The sequence below is a fragment of the Dermacentor andersoni genome, chromosome 2, assembly GCF_023375885.2.
Source record: "Dermacentor andersoni chromosome 2, qqDerAnde1_hic_scaffold, whole genome shotgun sequence".
NCBI lineage: Eukaryota > Metazoa > Arthropoda > Arachnida > Ixodida > Ixodidae > Dermacentor > Dermacentor andersoni.
Window position 1 is genome coordinate 205,595,833 of NC_092815.1, and position 17,457 is coordinate 205,613,289.

The following is a 17,457-nucleotide window of genomic DNA, read 5'->3' on the forward strand; positions in this document are numbered from 1 at the left end:
CTGTTGCCTTTGCTTTCGCCCTTAGTAGATCGCTTAACTTCTCATCTCCTTGCGACTGTTATTTCCAGTTGGCAATTTTGCACGATACGTGTTGTACAATTAGGCAAAAACCAGACAAGGTAAGTGGTGACAGTCATATTGCTTATGAGTTGAACGGTTATTGCAGGGTCTAATGATGGACGCTATTTCGCAGTAATTTATTTTCCGCCTCATCTAACGAGTATCGCGGGTCTATGGCTCCGAGGATCTGCCAGCGTCGCGGCGAGCCGTCACTCGAGGAAATAATGAAGCAAAAGGAAACGTTAAACGCAACTGGCGTTTTCTCCGGCCACAACTCGTTCCACTAGCATACAGACCAGCTGACTATGAACCGAGTCCCTTTCTGTGGCCCCTGGATCAGTCTAAACAAAGAAGGTGAAACTAACGTAGCAACAGCGATGTGCGTGATCGTTGAATAGATGGCGACTTAAAAATTGTGTTGGACATTATAAATAAAATAAAATATTATAATTAAAACAATAAACTATGCCCTGCCTGCTGCAATAGATGGTGACAACTGAATTCATATTGAGTTATTCGCACGGGCACCGAATCGATGAGAAAACTGGCACCCACCCCTCAGGAGATGCCGATAACTACCACCATCCAAAAGGAGTGAAAAACTTGACAACCGTCCCACTCTGTGAAGATGGAATGGCAGCGAAAGCTGACGGCAGTCAACGCTCTCAAACGAAAAGCAAAGTGTTTCACCGCCGCTGCGGGTCGGCCTGAAGATAGTGCAACACCGGGCCGACCCTCGGAAGAGGTGAAGCAGGCGTTAAGCACCCCGCATACGAGGGCCAATCCCGAAGTAGTGCAACGCCGGGCCGACCCGCGACAAAGGTGAAGCAGGCGTTAAGCACTCCCCATACGTGGGCCGATCCCGAAGATATTGCAATGCCGGGCCCACCCGCGCCGGAAGTGAAGCAGGCGCTAAGCGCTCCCCAATCGCGGGCCGATCCCGAAGATATTGCAATGCCGGGCCCACCCGCGCCGGAAGTGAAGCAGGCGCTAAGCGCTCCCCATACGCGGGCCGATCCCGAAGATATTGCAATGCCGGGCCCACCCGCGCCGGAAGTGAAGCAGGCGCTAAGCGCTCCCCATACGCGGGCCGATCCCGAAGATATTGCAATGCCGGGCCCACCCGCGCCGGAAGTGAAGCAGGCGCTAAGCGCTCCCCATACGCGGGCCGATCCCGAAGATATTGCAATGCCGGGCCCACCCGCGCCGGAAGTGAAGCAGGCGCTAAGCGCTCCCCATACGCGGGCCGATCCCGAAGATATTGCAATGCCGGGCCCACCCGCGCCGGAAGTGAAGCAGGCGCTAAGCGCTCCCCATACGCGGGCCGATCCCGAAGATATTGCAATGCCGGGCCCACCCGCGCCGGAAGTGAAGCAGGCGCTAAGCGCTCCCCATACGCGGGCCGATCCCGAAGATATTGCAATGCCGGGCCCACCCGCGCCGGAAGTGAAGCAGGCGCTAAGCGCTCCCCATACGCGGGCCGATCCCGAAGATATTGCAATGCCGGGCCCACCCGCGCCGGAAGTGAAGCAGGCGCTAAGCGCTCCCCATACGCGGGCCGATCCCGAAGATATTGCAATGCCGGGCCCACCCGCGCCGGAAGTGAAGCAGGCGCTAAGCGCTCCCCATACGTGGGTCCATCCCGACGGTATAGTGCAATGCCGGGCCGAACCGCGGTGAAGGTGAAACAGGCGTTAAGAACTCCCGATACGAGGGCCCATCCCGAAGATTCTGAAAGGCGCGTTATAGGTTCCCGAGTCCACAGGGGTATGTGCCATTGATCTTGGACCCTTTTTGCACTATCACCAGGATCGGCCCACAGGATGATTTTTTCTGTTACCGGACGCCGAAAAAAACTACGGAAGTTAGCCATACACTGCTTTCGCTGTAAAAGGCAGCAAAATGTTTATCCCCGAGTGGATTGATTTGTCGGCGCTTTAGGAATGCGTGTGAGGAGTAGTGGCGTGGGCGGATGGGGAGGGGGGGGGTTGTGCCGCTTAATTTCGGAGGAGGGGGGCCGGGCCCCCCTGCACCCCCCCCCCCCCCCTGGGTACGTGCCTGAATCAGATAGTGAGCAGATTTACAATTTCATGCTGGTAATACAGAGACGCCGGTTCTCTTCGTTGAATTAAAACCGATATACGCAAAACAGTTGACCACACATACACACACCACGGCTGATAATGCGCGTAGCATGTTTGCGCCCCCAAGAGATATTTCCGCGTACTGTCACCGAAAGGCTTCCCTGACGACCTTGTATGAAGGCATATTGCGTAAATTTTACAAAGTACGATCTAAAACATCTCGAAATCGTTCCGCAGCACGCGACAGCAATACTTTCAAGCAGCGCCGCACCGGATCGCACAAACCAGAAAGGAGGAAAGGTTCGCCGTGCACACTTTCTTCCTCGCCCGATGAAAACGTCTATAGCGCAGCCGAAGCTATCGGCCCTCAGTGCGCGTAGACGCCTACACTGTGCGCATCGCAGATGGTATTCACGGCAGGGCTCACGCGGCCGCGCCATACGCCGCAGCCATCGGAGTAGAACGCCCCTCCCCCATCCCCCAGTGAGAATACAGCGCGCTTTCCCTCTTTCATGCCTTGCGCAGGCGATATTGGGCCACCATCTTCGGCTCACCGTCGTACGCTTTCACTCGCACGCACGCGGTACGTCCGCACCGCAAACAAAACATGTAGCAACTGCCAGAGGAAGTCAACCCAGCCGCCTCCGCCTACCTTCCTCCTCCGCGACGAATCGCCTCGTTTCTCCTTTCCCCTTCGCCCAACGTCACCTTGACTTTCCTCTATATTTCCGCTTATAGGTGGCGTCGCTTTGCCGCGCACTCCTTCGTACTTTCCCCAGCGAGCGATTCTCGTCACTTCCAGGCGCCTTCCTCCTCCGCTTCCTTCGCGGCTTTGAACAGACGACAGGCATTCGCCGATTGCACTAGCTAGCCAGTTACACTTTCGCATAGTAAGAGCCCTAGACTAAAGTGGTTTCAGCACACTTCATTACAGCGGACGACGGTAATGAGCCGCCGACTGCTCGGTAAGTGTGCAGAATCCCGTGTGAACTTCAGACAATCTACCGAGTAGATTCGGTGAGCTTCGAAACTCCAACGCTTCATAAAAAGGTTAATTTGACATTTCACTTGGTGAAGGTGAGTTCGGAGTGAGTGTATAGGATTCTACTCTTTTTTGTGCTTTGCACGTATAATGTTGTTTTGAAAATGCTTTGACTGTGTGTCAGTTTTGAGGATTCTTTCAAGACTTACTTTTGTATGTTTTATGTCCGTATTTCGATTTTTATTAAGTGTAAAGTGTCATTAGGAAATGTGGTAAGGCACTGTAAGGAAATGCACAGTATATGTTATTTCAAGCAATTTGGTAATGTAGTATTCACACTATCTTCCCCTTCTTGTTCCTCTTCTGGAGTCTCCTGGTTATGCCAAGCCCGCGCCGTTTCCCGGACTTGTTCAGCTCGTGCCCGGCCCTTGGCGACGACTTCGGGGTCGGTCGACTGGCGCTCGTCCTGTCGACGCTTGCGTCGCTGCTCCGGCCTTCTCGCTCGGCCTCTCGATCACGAGACGAACCCGGTACGTCCACAGCGCTCACAGAACCCGTAGCAACTGCCAGAGGACGTCAATCAACCCAGCGCGCCTCCACCTACACTCCTCCTCCGCGACGCCTCGCCTCCTTTCTCCTTCCCCGCTTCGCTCAACGCCACCTAGACTTTCCTCTAGCTACAACTTGAAATAGCGCGAAGACGAAAACAGGAATCGAAAACAAACACAACAGGACGAGCGCTGAAACACCAACTGAGCTTTTCCGTGCTCTCGGCGCGCTCCTCCATAATTTCCCCAGCGCGCGATTGTCTTCTCCCCCTCAAGGCGCCTTCCTCCTCCGGCGCTGGCTTCTCTCGCGGCGACAGGCATAATCTAGCCGATTTCACAGGTGGGGCATTACGCTTGCGCGTTAAAGCTCATGGAAGCTTCTGGACAGCGCTTATAACAATCCCGCAACCATAGTGAGCAGTTTACAATGAAGCAGCAGACTTGACGCACGCTTACCACAGCGTTGCCTACGGGCAAGCAACGTAATCAAGACCCACGGCTTACGAGCCCTCCTAGAGGTCGCCTTTGCTCTGTCGTTGGCTTCGTGAGACGAGGAATCTCGCAGGCAGCACATGCAGCGCAAAGGGAACGCCAGTGGGACGAAGGGTGACCACGCAACACTGCATGTCAGTCAGTTTGAGATTAGGGACTTGACCTTGCTGTTATTTTGTGGCCCAGTTTAGGCGACTACAGCAAATCGCAGGACGAGCTCACACCTGCTGTATCGGCCAATAACTGGAAATGAGCCACGCATGTGGGTTCCGCGAAGAGGGGACGCGGGCAACACTCAAGCGTGAAGATGAAAGTATGGGGGTGCTTGAGGTCACCGCCACCGCTAATGCCCATGCACTTCTCAAAATTCCCGTCGACGGTCTCGGTCACGGAAGTTCGGCGACGCGACGCTGCCCAGCCGGTTTGATGTTTGGCATCCGCGTGCGCTGCTAAGAATGCCCGTGAAGATGGCGGTAGCTATCTTTAAACCACTTAGCCGGCTATGGCCGATGAATGCTTTTGTGTGCGATTGCCATCGGATCCCAATTATGGTGTTTGTATTTCAAGCGAACCGGCACACAGCTGCACGGGAGACACATTTCTCAGTACTGGCAGGGTAGCCCGCTGTCCGGCGGATATGCAGTCAATAATCCGTGATTTCACGGAACATTCTCGGCAGCTTGCATGGCGGCCGTTTGCAGGTGAAAAGAGGGAAGACATCAGGGGCCGATACTCGCAGCCCAACGTAGGGGAGAGGGAGGTGGCACGTGTCTTTGAGAAATCCTATCCCCTGGCGTGTTCTAAAGAGTGCCACTGTTTCCACCAATGCCGTGTGCGGCACGAAGGTGGTTGTGCTATTGGTTACAATGATGTGAACTCGCATGTGTGATTGGCTGGTTTGCGAATCCTTTGTACAACTGAGGGCTTAAAAAATTGGAGGACGCTTAAGCTTCGCCTTCAAGAGTGAAACGCGACAGCGTTCCCGTCGACCCACCAAGGGGTGTAAGACAATGCGCTACGGCGCAGCGAACACTTACGAGGCGCCCCGCATCGGACTTTGCACCCACCAATCACGCGGTGAGCGTCGAGCAACGCAGCGTTCGGCGCGGCAACGAAACGTGCGCCTGAGCAAGCGGAACGAACCAAAGAACTCGGTGTCTCGGAGGGGGAAACGATCTACGCCAGCCAAACGTCGTGATCGGCACGGGCAGAGAGATATATAGATAGTGATCTAAAGAAAGGAACGACGCTTGATTCTGCAACCCGTGAGGGAGCACGGCGAAGCGTCGTCAGGGGAGAGGGAGTCGGGGCCGCGACGCGCCTCGCACCGGTCCCCGCACAGCCCCGATGGATGGATGGATGGATATTATGAGCGTCCCCTTTGGAACGGGGCGGTGGGTTGCGCCACCAAGCTCTTGCTACTATACTGCCTAATATCCTACCTAGGTTAAACAATGAAAAAAAAAACCACTCTGAACTACCACGCCCAAATTTTCTGATCCCCTATTGCGAACTGTGCTTTTGTACGTCTCCGTCTTTTGTCGTTTCCCTACTTTTCTTCCACCAATCCTCCAGTCGCCTCTTACTAATGTCTATTGCGGACATGTTTGCTTTACCACTGCTCCCTCTGAACCCAAGGGCTTCAAGGAGGCCAGTGATGCCTAAATCGACCGCTGGGTAGACGTCTTCACATTCTAATAAAACATGCTCCGTAGTTTCCCTAGCTTTTACCGCAGCAAGCACATGCTTCTTCCTCGTTCTTATACCTCGCTTTATATGTGCGTGTTCTAAGACATCCCGATCTCGCTTCGAAAAGTAATGAGCTTCCCTTTGAGTTATCATAAATGGTTTCTTTCCTGATTTCGTTTTTTCCTCTTAAGTAGTTACTCATGGCAGGTTTCTTTTCCATTGCCGCCACCCATGAGATTAATTCAGCCTCTTTGACTTTCCGCTTGACCTTCTTTGTTGCTGTGTTGTCCACCCTACAGGCCACATAGTTGCGGTAAGCTTCCTAGTTCTTTTCCTCCACTGTGAATCAATGTTTTTCCTGTACAGATACCTGAACACTCTCCCAGCCCAATTACTTTCTTCCATATTCCTCAGCCGTTCTTCATACTCAATTTTACTGCGAGCTTCCCTCACTTCAAAACTAGTCCAGCCCATATCACCCTGCACAGCTTCATTTGTAGTCTTTCCGTGAGCGCCCAATGCGAGGCGACCCACTGACCTTTGGTTCCCGTCGAGTCCTGATTGTACCCCTGATTTATAGCAAACAACCGCATTTCCAAAAGTAAGTCCTGGAACCATTACACCTTTCCACATACCTCGAAGGACCTCGTACCTATTGTATCCCCATAGCGCTCTGTGCTTCATTATGGCTGCATTTCTCTTCCCCTTTACTGTTATGGTTTTTTCCTGTGTTTCCATATATATACTGCCTTCGTTTATCCATATACCAAGGTATTTATAATCTATTACCCGAGGTATTTCTTGGCCCTGTATCTCCACTGTCTGTTCACTGTTTTCATTGAATACCATAACACCTGATTTTCTAACACTAAACTTCAAACCTAACTTGTTGCCTTCCTGTCCACAGATATTAGCCAGACGTTGCAAATCACTTTGCTTGTTAGCTAGCAACACAATGTCGTCCGCATAAAATAAACCTGGGAGTTGCTGCTCTATTACTGTACCCGCTTGTTTGTATGAGGGATTAAAGCCGATATTACTTCCGTCTAGCGCCCTCTCCATCCTCACCATGCACATCATAAACAGCAGCGGGGATGAAGGGCACCCCTGCCTCAGTCCCTTGTTATGAACTTTCTCCTCGCTCCTCATCCCTTCCCATTCAATGCAAACGGTATTTTCTAGGTAAATCTCTCTCAAAAGCTGTAGACAATCGTTACCTAAGCCTTCCCTTTCCAGAATATCCCACAAAATGTTGCGGTCTACGTTGTTGTAGCCACCTGTAATGTCTAAAAAGGCCACATACAACGGTCTGCTTTCTGCTTTTGATATTTCAATACACTGAGTAAGAACAAACAAGTTATCATCCAAACGCCTACCTATTCTGAAGCCATCCTGAAGCTCTCCCGAAATGCCATTATTCTCTGCCCATGCTTGAAACTTTAATTTGATTGCCTGCATTGCTAGCCTGTATATTACCGATGTAATGGTCAACGGTCTATGGACAAGAACGGCACCGAGAGCGGCGCTGCTGCGCCGGCGTTAAGAGCGCCGCATGCGAAGCAAAATTCTTTTAGCGAATGGTACCCCTCTCCCATCTCTCGTTCGCACCGCCTTGATTGCCTCCTGCACTGCGCGTGTTTGGGCACGTTTCGTGCCGCGCGTGGTGTGTGCCTACGTGTGTGCGCGTGGACATTTCATTCGAAGGGCGATGTACAGTTTGTTTCACATTTAGGGGGAAACTCGGAGCGCATTGCATCGGGATGCGGCGAGCGCTTGAGTCAAGCGGCGGCAGCAGCTCGCGCAGGTGCTCGAGGGGCGGGATCTTGAACGGCGTCGTCTGCTACGGCGGCGCGCGCTGACCGCATTGTCGGGAAACCGTCTACTGTCAGTTGCAGGGCGCCCACCTCATCGTTACTGCGTGAAACGAGCCGGTATTCTTTACTAAGCGTTGTGCGGCGCCCACTGATACGCCTCGAAGGTAAGTTCATCGCTGCAGGGCAGTCATAGACGACGTACTGATTCCATACATTCTTGACGGCCCGTTTCTGGAAGGCGACTATATATTCTAACGCGATAGGTCGCCGATCCACACTGCTCGCGTTGTGCAAGAACTGCTGGAAGAGCGCGCAGTCACTCTCTTGGAGTGGTCGCCTCAATCCCCGGGCGCCAACATCATTTAAAATGTCTGGGGCTCGTTGAAGTATCGCTGCCGCACCATCCCCTCTATCAGTCGCCCGAGGATAGGCTTCGATCCACCATCGTCAGCGACTGAGACGTGCTGCGAATGAACAGATCCCTGATCAAGTCATTCTACACTTCACTGCCTTCCAGGATGAGCGCTGTCATCGCTGCCGCTGGGGACATGACGATATACTAACTGAAGTTCCGAGCGTGACGTGTCCAATTCCCCGCCGGCGGGCAGGGTCTGTCTGGTGTAGTGAATAATTGTCGAGAAAAATCACTTCCAGCTCATTGTCTTAACCTAAAACATTCCTTTAATCGTATCCGTTTGTTTCATCGTGTTCGACCCCCATAGTTATCATTGTTAAGTGCTTTGTTTTCCTTTCGAGTCAAACAAAGACTGAGCACGTTGCGCGCACATCTTGGTGCATCTTGTCGCTGCTTATTACGGTAGCACACACAGTGAAGAAATATACGTGCACGCGCTCAGTACCCCACCCTTTCGAAAGAACAAACGAAGCATGCTGTCAAAAGAAGTTTGTGGAACTCCATTATCGCTAATGACGGCTCAGAGTTTGGCGCCGCACAACGTTTAGTAAAGAATATCAGCTCAGTTCCCGCAGTACCGATGAAATCGGTACACTGCCACTGACAGTAGCACGCTTCCCGACAATGCGGCCAGCGCGCGCCGCCGTAGCAGACGACGCAGATCACGACTCCGCCCCTCGATCGGCTGCGCCTGCTCGAGCTGCTGCCGCCGCACGACTCCATTGCTTGCCGCATCGCAATGCAATACGTTCCGAGTTTTCCCCTAAGTGTGAAACAGACTACACGCTTCTATTTGCCTTTAAGAAGATCGGTACGCTTGACGATTATTTTTATGGCTGCAATGCAGCGAAAGGGCAGCGTCTGCTCAACCATGTAAGTGACGCTGAGCAGGTCGCTGGAAAAATCGTCAGCACATACGATGCAGCACATGCATACGGCACATACGAGCTAAAGTCATTTTTGCAGTTTCTCACAAGATGTTTGCTACAAATCCGTGTTGTCTCTGATGGCGACAACGGTCTTCCATCGACACTGTGCGGAAATAAACAAAATATATCGCTGCATAGCACAAGTACGACATGCGCACACAACTTTAACTAGTACGTCCCCTACAATATGGAATAGAGGCAGCAATGTAGACAGCTTGGCCATTTTTTAACAGTGCTCAAGAGGCGGAAGTTGAAAGTATTAGTAATCATTCCCGCTTCAGCAATGCCGGCGCGACCAAGACGCGGGCGTGTATCGTCCAGTAACTCGATCGATCGGTGCAGTGGTGAAGCGGGAATGAACTCCGGTCATGCTCAATGCATCGTGCACATATTCAATTTCTCGGCATGCGTGAACTTCGGCCACTGCTAGCGCATAAAACAGAAGTGGTTTTCATTGTTGGGCAGCGCACACACAAACGAAACACGAGAAAGAAGACAGGACAAGCGCTCGTCGAACAACTTAATGTTTTTATATGAATAAAGGGATTATGTACCGAGTAATTCTTAAATTCATGTGGGTTAGATATAAAAACCGTCATACACTTAGGAGTGATCAATGAACGAGCTCGCTTCGTTTGCCAGTTGTTTACTTTGCTCGGCGCACCGCAGTAATCCATGTCTGTCGTGTGCTTTTTTCGTACTATTTCCTTGTGAATCGGCAGAATTTCACTGGTGGCATCAAACCTTTCATGTTTACATTGCTGTCGTGACAGTTAACAACATAATAAGAATGTCCGGTCATACGAAGAGGCGCCGTCGCAAACAAGAGACGGTTCACGCGCAGCGCGAACTCAACGCGGGCGCGATCGTGAAGGGAAGCGGCGGCGGAAACCTACACCCGTTGGAGGCGAAATCGTTCCGCCAGGGGAGAAACGAGCGCTGGCGTCTAGGATGAAACTTGGCGTGCGGTCGTCCATACGAGTGAATTCTGTCTTTCTCCCCCTTACCTTTATAAATTAAATTTATTCTACTTTGTCACCAACTGTCTGGTATTCCCAATGCGCGCGCGGCGCGCCACCCGTCGGGGCAGCGCCGTACATTGAGAGGAGGGGGTCTTCTGTGTTTGCCGCAAGATGGCTCTGCGTGTGCGGAAAGCGCAGAAGAAATGTAGCGGAAACGTACTTCGCTACTCGTGTAACTGCAACTTCTGTAAGTTAGATGCTCATAATTACCGATATACACCGCAATATAACTTACTACGGCACGTTTCTAAGACAACACCGCATTCACTAGAGGCGCTTTTGTACCACTTCGAAGCATCGAGCTTGTGGCGAAGTGGTAGCGTCTCCGCCTCACACTTAAGTGACCCCGGTTCGATTCCCGCGCAGCCCACATAGAATAAAGAACAATTTTAGAGAAGGGAAACTGTACCTTCCACAGGGGTTCGAAAATAAGAAGCGGCAGCGCATGGAACTTAGTGGGGGGCCCGACAGATGGCGCTACTTAAACAGAAAGCGGAAATGTCTTTTTTTTTTTTTAGTACAATATTCAATATGGCTGCTTTATACCGGTGCCGTACGCTGGGTACGCGCCGTGCTCGCCTCGCTGGCTTTGCGGCATGCCTCAGCTGCCGCGTTTTAATGGCCAGGAGACTAAAGAGCCTCTACTGACGCCCATACAAACAAGCCACAAGTGAGTGAACAGGACGTGCGACTTTATTGGCAGAAGAAAAGCAGTGCACCTTCTCATACAATATCAGAAATAAAATTTGCATGTCGAGATGCGCTGAAACCATTAACGCGAGCTCGTAAACTGCTCACTTTCGTCGCCGCACATGGCGATCTGGTAACGAGCGACAATCAGTAGCGCAAGCAAATTGGGCAGTGCACCACCTGTTTGCTTTAACAGTCGCCGTAACTTACATTGCGAAGCAATCGGGTGACGCAAGGCATCTGCTGCCGCAACCAACACAGCGACATGGACTAAACGGCATTTTAGCGTTCCCGCCTTTCCAACCTGCACGTTTCTTTTTGTTCTTTCTGGGGCCGCTAAGGTTCAATCACCGCATAAGGTTCAGACAATACACTGTACATTGGCTAAGATCCATATGACAACAGTGGGCATTCACGCACTACAAATTGCATACAGCTTATTCAGCTATCCGACTTCAGGCACAGTGCTTGCCTACGTCGCACATGGTGGTCTAGTAACGAGTGACAACCAGCAGCACAAGCAGATTGGACAGTGCCCCACCTGTTTACACTGACAGTCACAGTAACTTGTACTGCGAATCAATCGGGTGACGCAGGCACCTGCTGCCATAGCCAACACAGCGACATGAACTACCCGGCATCCTAGTGTTACCTCCTTTCCTACATGCACGTTTCTTTTTGTTCTTTCGGTGGCCACTAATGTGTTGCTCACACTTGGTGCCCCACCTGCTCTCAATATGGATGTGGTCTGTTTTGTGGGAATCGCCATTTCGCAGCCACTTTTACAGGCCTTTCCACCGATGTGGATATCAACTTCATACACTTCAAACCATGTAATCATGTATGATAGTCTCTGTTCACGACAAATCATGGCCAAAGAAGGCCACAAGCATGCTTTACCCACGGCTGCAGCCGGAAAGGACAAACAGGGAGCACCAATCACACTACATGTAAACAGAGAGTTTGTGTCACTGTGTGGACTGCAGGAGCAGGTGCTTACCTCGAGAGGCCATTGGCCAATACAACTGAACAGGCTGCCACATCCCAGAAATGTAACACGGCAACCATGACCAAGTGGGACAACATTGAAACAAGATTATGCAATCAAATCACTTCAGCATACTCTAACATAATGCTCAATCTATACATTGGCACTATGCATTGGCTACGATCTACATGACAACAGTGAGCATACATGCACACGGGTTGCTTGCGGCACATTCAACCGTCCGACTGTAGGCATAGTGCTTGCCTTCATCGCACACTGCAGTCTGGTAACAAGCAACAACCAGCAGCGCAAGCAGATTGGACAGTGTGTCCCACATGTTTGCACCGACAGTCGGCGTTGAATATGAGCAGCTTTCATTGCGAAGCAATCGGGTGACGCAAGCATCTGCTGCCACAGCCAACAGCGACATGGAGTGCCCGGCATTTTAGCGTTACCGCCTTTCCAACCTGCATGTTTCTTTTTGTTCTTTTGCATGCCACTAATGTGTAACTCACACTTGGTCCCCCACATTCTCTATATATGGGCATGGTCGGTTTTGTGAACATCACTATGTTGCAGTCACTTTTGCAGGCCTTTCCACACATGTGGATATCAACTTCATACACTTAGAACCATGTAATTATGTATGAGAGTCTCCGTTGACGCCAAATCATGGCCGAGGAAGACCACAAGCAAAATTTACACACAGCAGCGGCAGGAAAGGACGGAACGGGGAGCACCAACCACGGTGTGCGTGTAAATTCGCAGTTTATGTCACTGTGCCGACTGTAGGAGCAGGTGCTTGCCTCGAGAGACTGTTTCCCAATGCAACTGACCAGGCTCCCACATATGAGAAATGTAACACGGTGACAAGTACCAAGTCGGACAGTGCCCAAACCAGATTCTGCAATCAATCACTTCAATGTAGCTTTCACAAAAACACAGGCTGTCGAGCAAGAATAACAATCCTGAATGAGACTAGGAATTCAATATGGGAATGAGAAAGCTTGCATTCAAGAAAGAAGTCACTCTACCTTGCAAGCATTGAAAGCCAAAAACATTAACAAAAGTTAAATGCTACTTAGCACACAGTGTAAAGGTTATTGCAAGACACACGCCAATGCTGCATCAGCTATTTCAGGAGAGGAATTGCACATGGCAACATACACTAGAAAGAACTGCTACACATATGTTATGCTACTAGCCAGTGACTGGCTAGTAGGGAAGCTGAAACGGTTTTCAATTTCTATGAATTGCTGGGATTGGGAAGAACAGACCTAATGATTTACGGTTCCGAAATTTTTTTTTCGTTTTGTTAATATAACGGGCGGAAATCGCTTTCTAAATCACCCGCGCGGACACGCCCCCATCGCTTCCCGGAGCGCCGGGTGAGGACGCTGGCAGAGGAGAGAACCGGCGAGAGTGACGTCATGGGCGGAGACCGAGCCAACCGAGCTGCGGACCGGCGTGCTGACATGTGCTGGCATGCCTCTTTCCGTCCTGCGCTTTACTGAACGACGCTACGATAAATCCGCCGCCGCCGCTCACGTTTGTTTTGCGATTTTCGTAAACTGTTCTTTCCTTCTGTGCTGCGTGAGTGCCTACAGCCAAAGGCGCTCAACATGCCCTCGTTCTGTGCAGCATTCGGCTGCGCGAACACAGGCGGGCGAGACGATGTGGTGTTTCACAAATTCCCGAAGGAAAAGAAGCTTGCAGCGCAGTGGGTACGTGCGGTGAGGAGAGATAAGTTCGTGCCGACGAAATCAACTGTGCTGTGCTCGGACCATTTCCGCGACAGTGACTATCGTCGGAGCTTGACAACGATGCGGGCAATCGGTATTCCAATTAAACCGGGGCGACTGAAGCCCGAACAACTTCAAGTACACAGCTTGGCAGAATTCGACGGTTCTTCTTTCCCAACTTTTTCCATACTAGCCAGACATACTGGCGGTATGCTGCATACCTCAACTGCCTGTAAAAAAAAATTGCTTTTGCATCACTCTCTTTCCATTGGCCATATCATTTTCACACCTGTGTGTAAACTTCTTGCCTTGTCCAGCCGGTTCGACTCCTTTCTGGGCAAGTGCCACTTCCAGTACTGCCCTGCTGGGGCACACAGTGCTGAATTGTCTTGAACTTGTTACACACTGCGTGCGCTTCTGTTTTTTCCTAATCTCTTGCACCTCCTGGCAGCACAAGCAGTTCTCTTCATCTTCCATCAATACGCAGCACATGCAGGTGCACCTAGTTTAATGAAAGCGTGATTAGGCCCACATTGATGCACTGGAGAAATACGAACATTTGCAGCCATTAACGTATGGTAACACAGTTTTAGCGTAGCCGGATAGCGCCTTACGACAAATGCGAAAACGCGTTGTTGCTAGCGTTGCTATACTCCGTTTCATACATCAGGTGCAACGCTGTGGAGGCTTTAGATACTTCTTGCAGTGGCTGCGTTCGCACTTAGAAAAAGTTCGGTGTTTCTTGACCCGATTTTTCAGAAAGCTTTCCATATATAAGCTCAGTTCGGAACGAAAAAAAAAACAAAGAATTTACCCATAGAAACCATCCGCGTACTTATACGGCTGCTAACACGTTCTTTTAAAAAAAAATTCTTTTCGGTATTTTTTAATTGCAGCCCGTCGCGGCAGCTTCACGTGCATGCTCGCGCGAGCAAACGCCGCTGGCACGCTGCGAAGCATAGACGGAAACGCGCGCAGTAATAAATTTTGGTGACTGGACTTCGAGCGTAGCTTCCACAGCGATGCACCTGAGGTATCAAATGGAGTGTAGGCTTGCCTAGTGACATTCGACGTACGGTTCAGTTATCGTGTTTACCACACGGCGGTGCTACAACTGCCTAATATCTTTATGTCAACACTAGCATGGAGCACGCATACCGATTCTTGATCGAGCCACACTCACAAAGTCGTCGAACCATAGTATGAATATTGCACATATAATACCTCTGGTCATCTCTGGATGTGTATGATAAGCAACTTCCATGACTGTACCTCACAGCACTGCATGTGCGCGCTTTGAAACGCGCCACTTATGTTCGCGATCGTGTAACAACGCTGAAAAAACCACGGGACTTTAGACAAGCAGCGGCAAGGTGCTTGACATCGCGGAATTGCACCCGTGTAAATCTAATGAGAAGTTAGTGCTTCGGCATTCTTCCAGCAGCATGTTCCCAGTGACACTTTAGCGCATTTTTTCTCCCGTCATTGCAAAGTGCAGCTACATGAAAAAAAAAAAACATACGTACCAGCTAAGATTTCCAGCGCGCGAGAAGGTGCACACATCGCTCTCGCTGTTGGCACACTCAATATCGTCGTTGACTCTGTTGCCGCCATCGTTTTCCGTATCGGCTGTGGGTTCAAACATGTACGGGGACAATACAAGCTGTCGGAGACAGCGAGAACGTTCAATCTTGCAACTCAGCTATGAAGCCAGAACAGCAGAACCGCGTGCTACCAGAGAGAAAGGGATGGTGCTACGCCAAGGTAGTGGCTACGCTCTGAAACGGAGACATGCGGCGGCGCCGACCGGCGACTACCGCCAACGACATCACAGCGGCCCCGACCAATCACGGGCAACAGCGGCGTTCGCGCGATGCCCTGAGGCGCTGGTGCGCGTTTTCTTGGAAAAACAGCCGCTTGCGTTTGTTTCCGCCCTTTTTGAACCAGATATTCGTGTTCAGGGGACTCAAAACTGTAGAATGCCGCAGAGAACTCATTTTTTTCGAAAAGTGTTTCAGCTTCCCTTTAAGTATGAGCAAAGAATCGGTTGACCTTTATTGTTTGTATGAGGAATAGGAATGATCTCTAACAAAAGTGTGGAATGAAAAAGCTTGCATTCATTGAAACAAAATTATACTTGGCAAGAACTGGCAAGGCCAGGAAGCTCACTAAGGAAGGGCAAGCTGACAGAACACTCTTAGCCAGCGTCATCTGTGCTTATTCAGAGGTTGCAGGTACATCTGAAGACAAATAATTTTGGTTGTTGAGGTACCTGGATGACTCGGCCAATATCCGTGCTGGTGGAATGATGGCGTAGGCTCTTTTCACTCTTGAAACAGTCGTCCGTAGATTTGATATCTCATCCAAATAATTCTGGAATGGCTTCCTTGTTTGTGGTCTTGCAAATTCAGCTCCAGCCCATTCCTGTTGGTGTAGATGGGGGCTCCCGTGATGACCAAGATGTACTTGGCACAGACTCTGTTGGGGCAGAACAATGGCACATGAGATACAGCAGAGATTATCCAAACTCGTGTAGTGTTTTCTTTTATGTTCGAACTAATTATGCTGAACTGTAAACATGAACAAATGTTCATATCATCTGCTACAAACAACTGACATGTATCTCAAGACTAGCAAGCCAATACAGCATATATCAAGCAGATTTATTTCTGAACCAGGTGTTGTTTACCTTGTAGTAGCAGCCAAAGTCCACACAATGACCTTGTTGTAGCAGGCAGCAGCTTCTGTTTAGTGCATGGAGTGTGTTGCTTTATACTGGTGCCATCCTCATTACTGCATGTCTGGAACAGAAATTTTGACTGCATCAGAAATTGAATAAGCACAATTTAGCAATATAAAATGCGTAAAGGTGCGACATATACATTGCAATGGTTTGTGACTACAGAACACATGCAAATGTACACTGTTTGTTCTAGGGTGCTTAAGCAGCATGGTAAATAAATATGGTTACTCTCCGTAAAATTGATGTCTGCGTAACTACAATGCATGTCAACAGCTTAAGTATTATTAAGATCACAAATAAGTACATTTGTGCGCTCGTTTATACACTACAGGAGATCACACTGCTGATTTCACAAGCAAAGAGATGAAAGACATGAAGCTATTAGAAATGATGCATTCTTTTTGTGCATGAACGTGATGCACCGCTTCACTACTGCAAAAATAGATGTCCTGAGGTAAGCCAAACTGAACAGCAAGAACATTTGGAACCAACAGGTACGAAATATGGGTGAATTATCATGTGTGCAACTGTTTAATACATTAAATTCAGTACTTTAGCTTCAGTTTATCAAAAGGTTATTCGGTTCTGTGAACGAAAGAAGTTGCCGGCGGACTCGAAAAAAAAATATATTGATAAGGCAACTCAGTCACTTATCGCTACGGCTACAACGAGATGAAAAATGTGACGCGCGTTCCGATATCGTTTCTCTTTCGTGAATGTGTGTATAATGATGGCCTCGCAACTGAAAGTTTATTTCGGAAACAGCAACGGAGGGTCCTGACTGCCCTTATGTAATGCAGCATCTAGTTCGTTAACTTACCTCCGCCTGTAAGTTAACGAGACGAATAAATTACATAGCGATTGAAGCAGTGATGTTAAACGACTCACCGGTATTGCTGTCCCCAGTTGCAGCTGGATCCGGCTCCCATTTCGATGCAGACGTGTTCCACATGGCTCACGACTGAAACCTAGCTTTCAGACTTACACCCCAAATTAAACAACGCGAGACATCGAAGCGCAGTAAACTGGTGTTAGCACAAAATAACCAACCAATGTACGAACCAAGGAATCCGTACCTGTCGCGCACGCGAACATACCGGTAAAAATTTTAAATTCAGGCCAGAGGTCACGTGGGAGGTCGATGATGCTGAACGCTATTTTGCGCTTAAAATGACAAAAAACAACAAAGTTGGTAATGAAAAGTACAATGTAAAATTAGGAATTATAATTTTGTAGTCTTTATCATGCAATAAAAACGC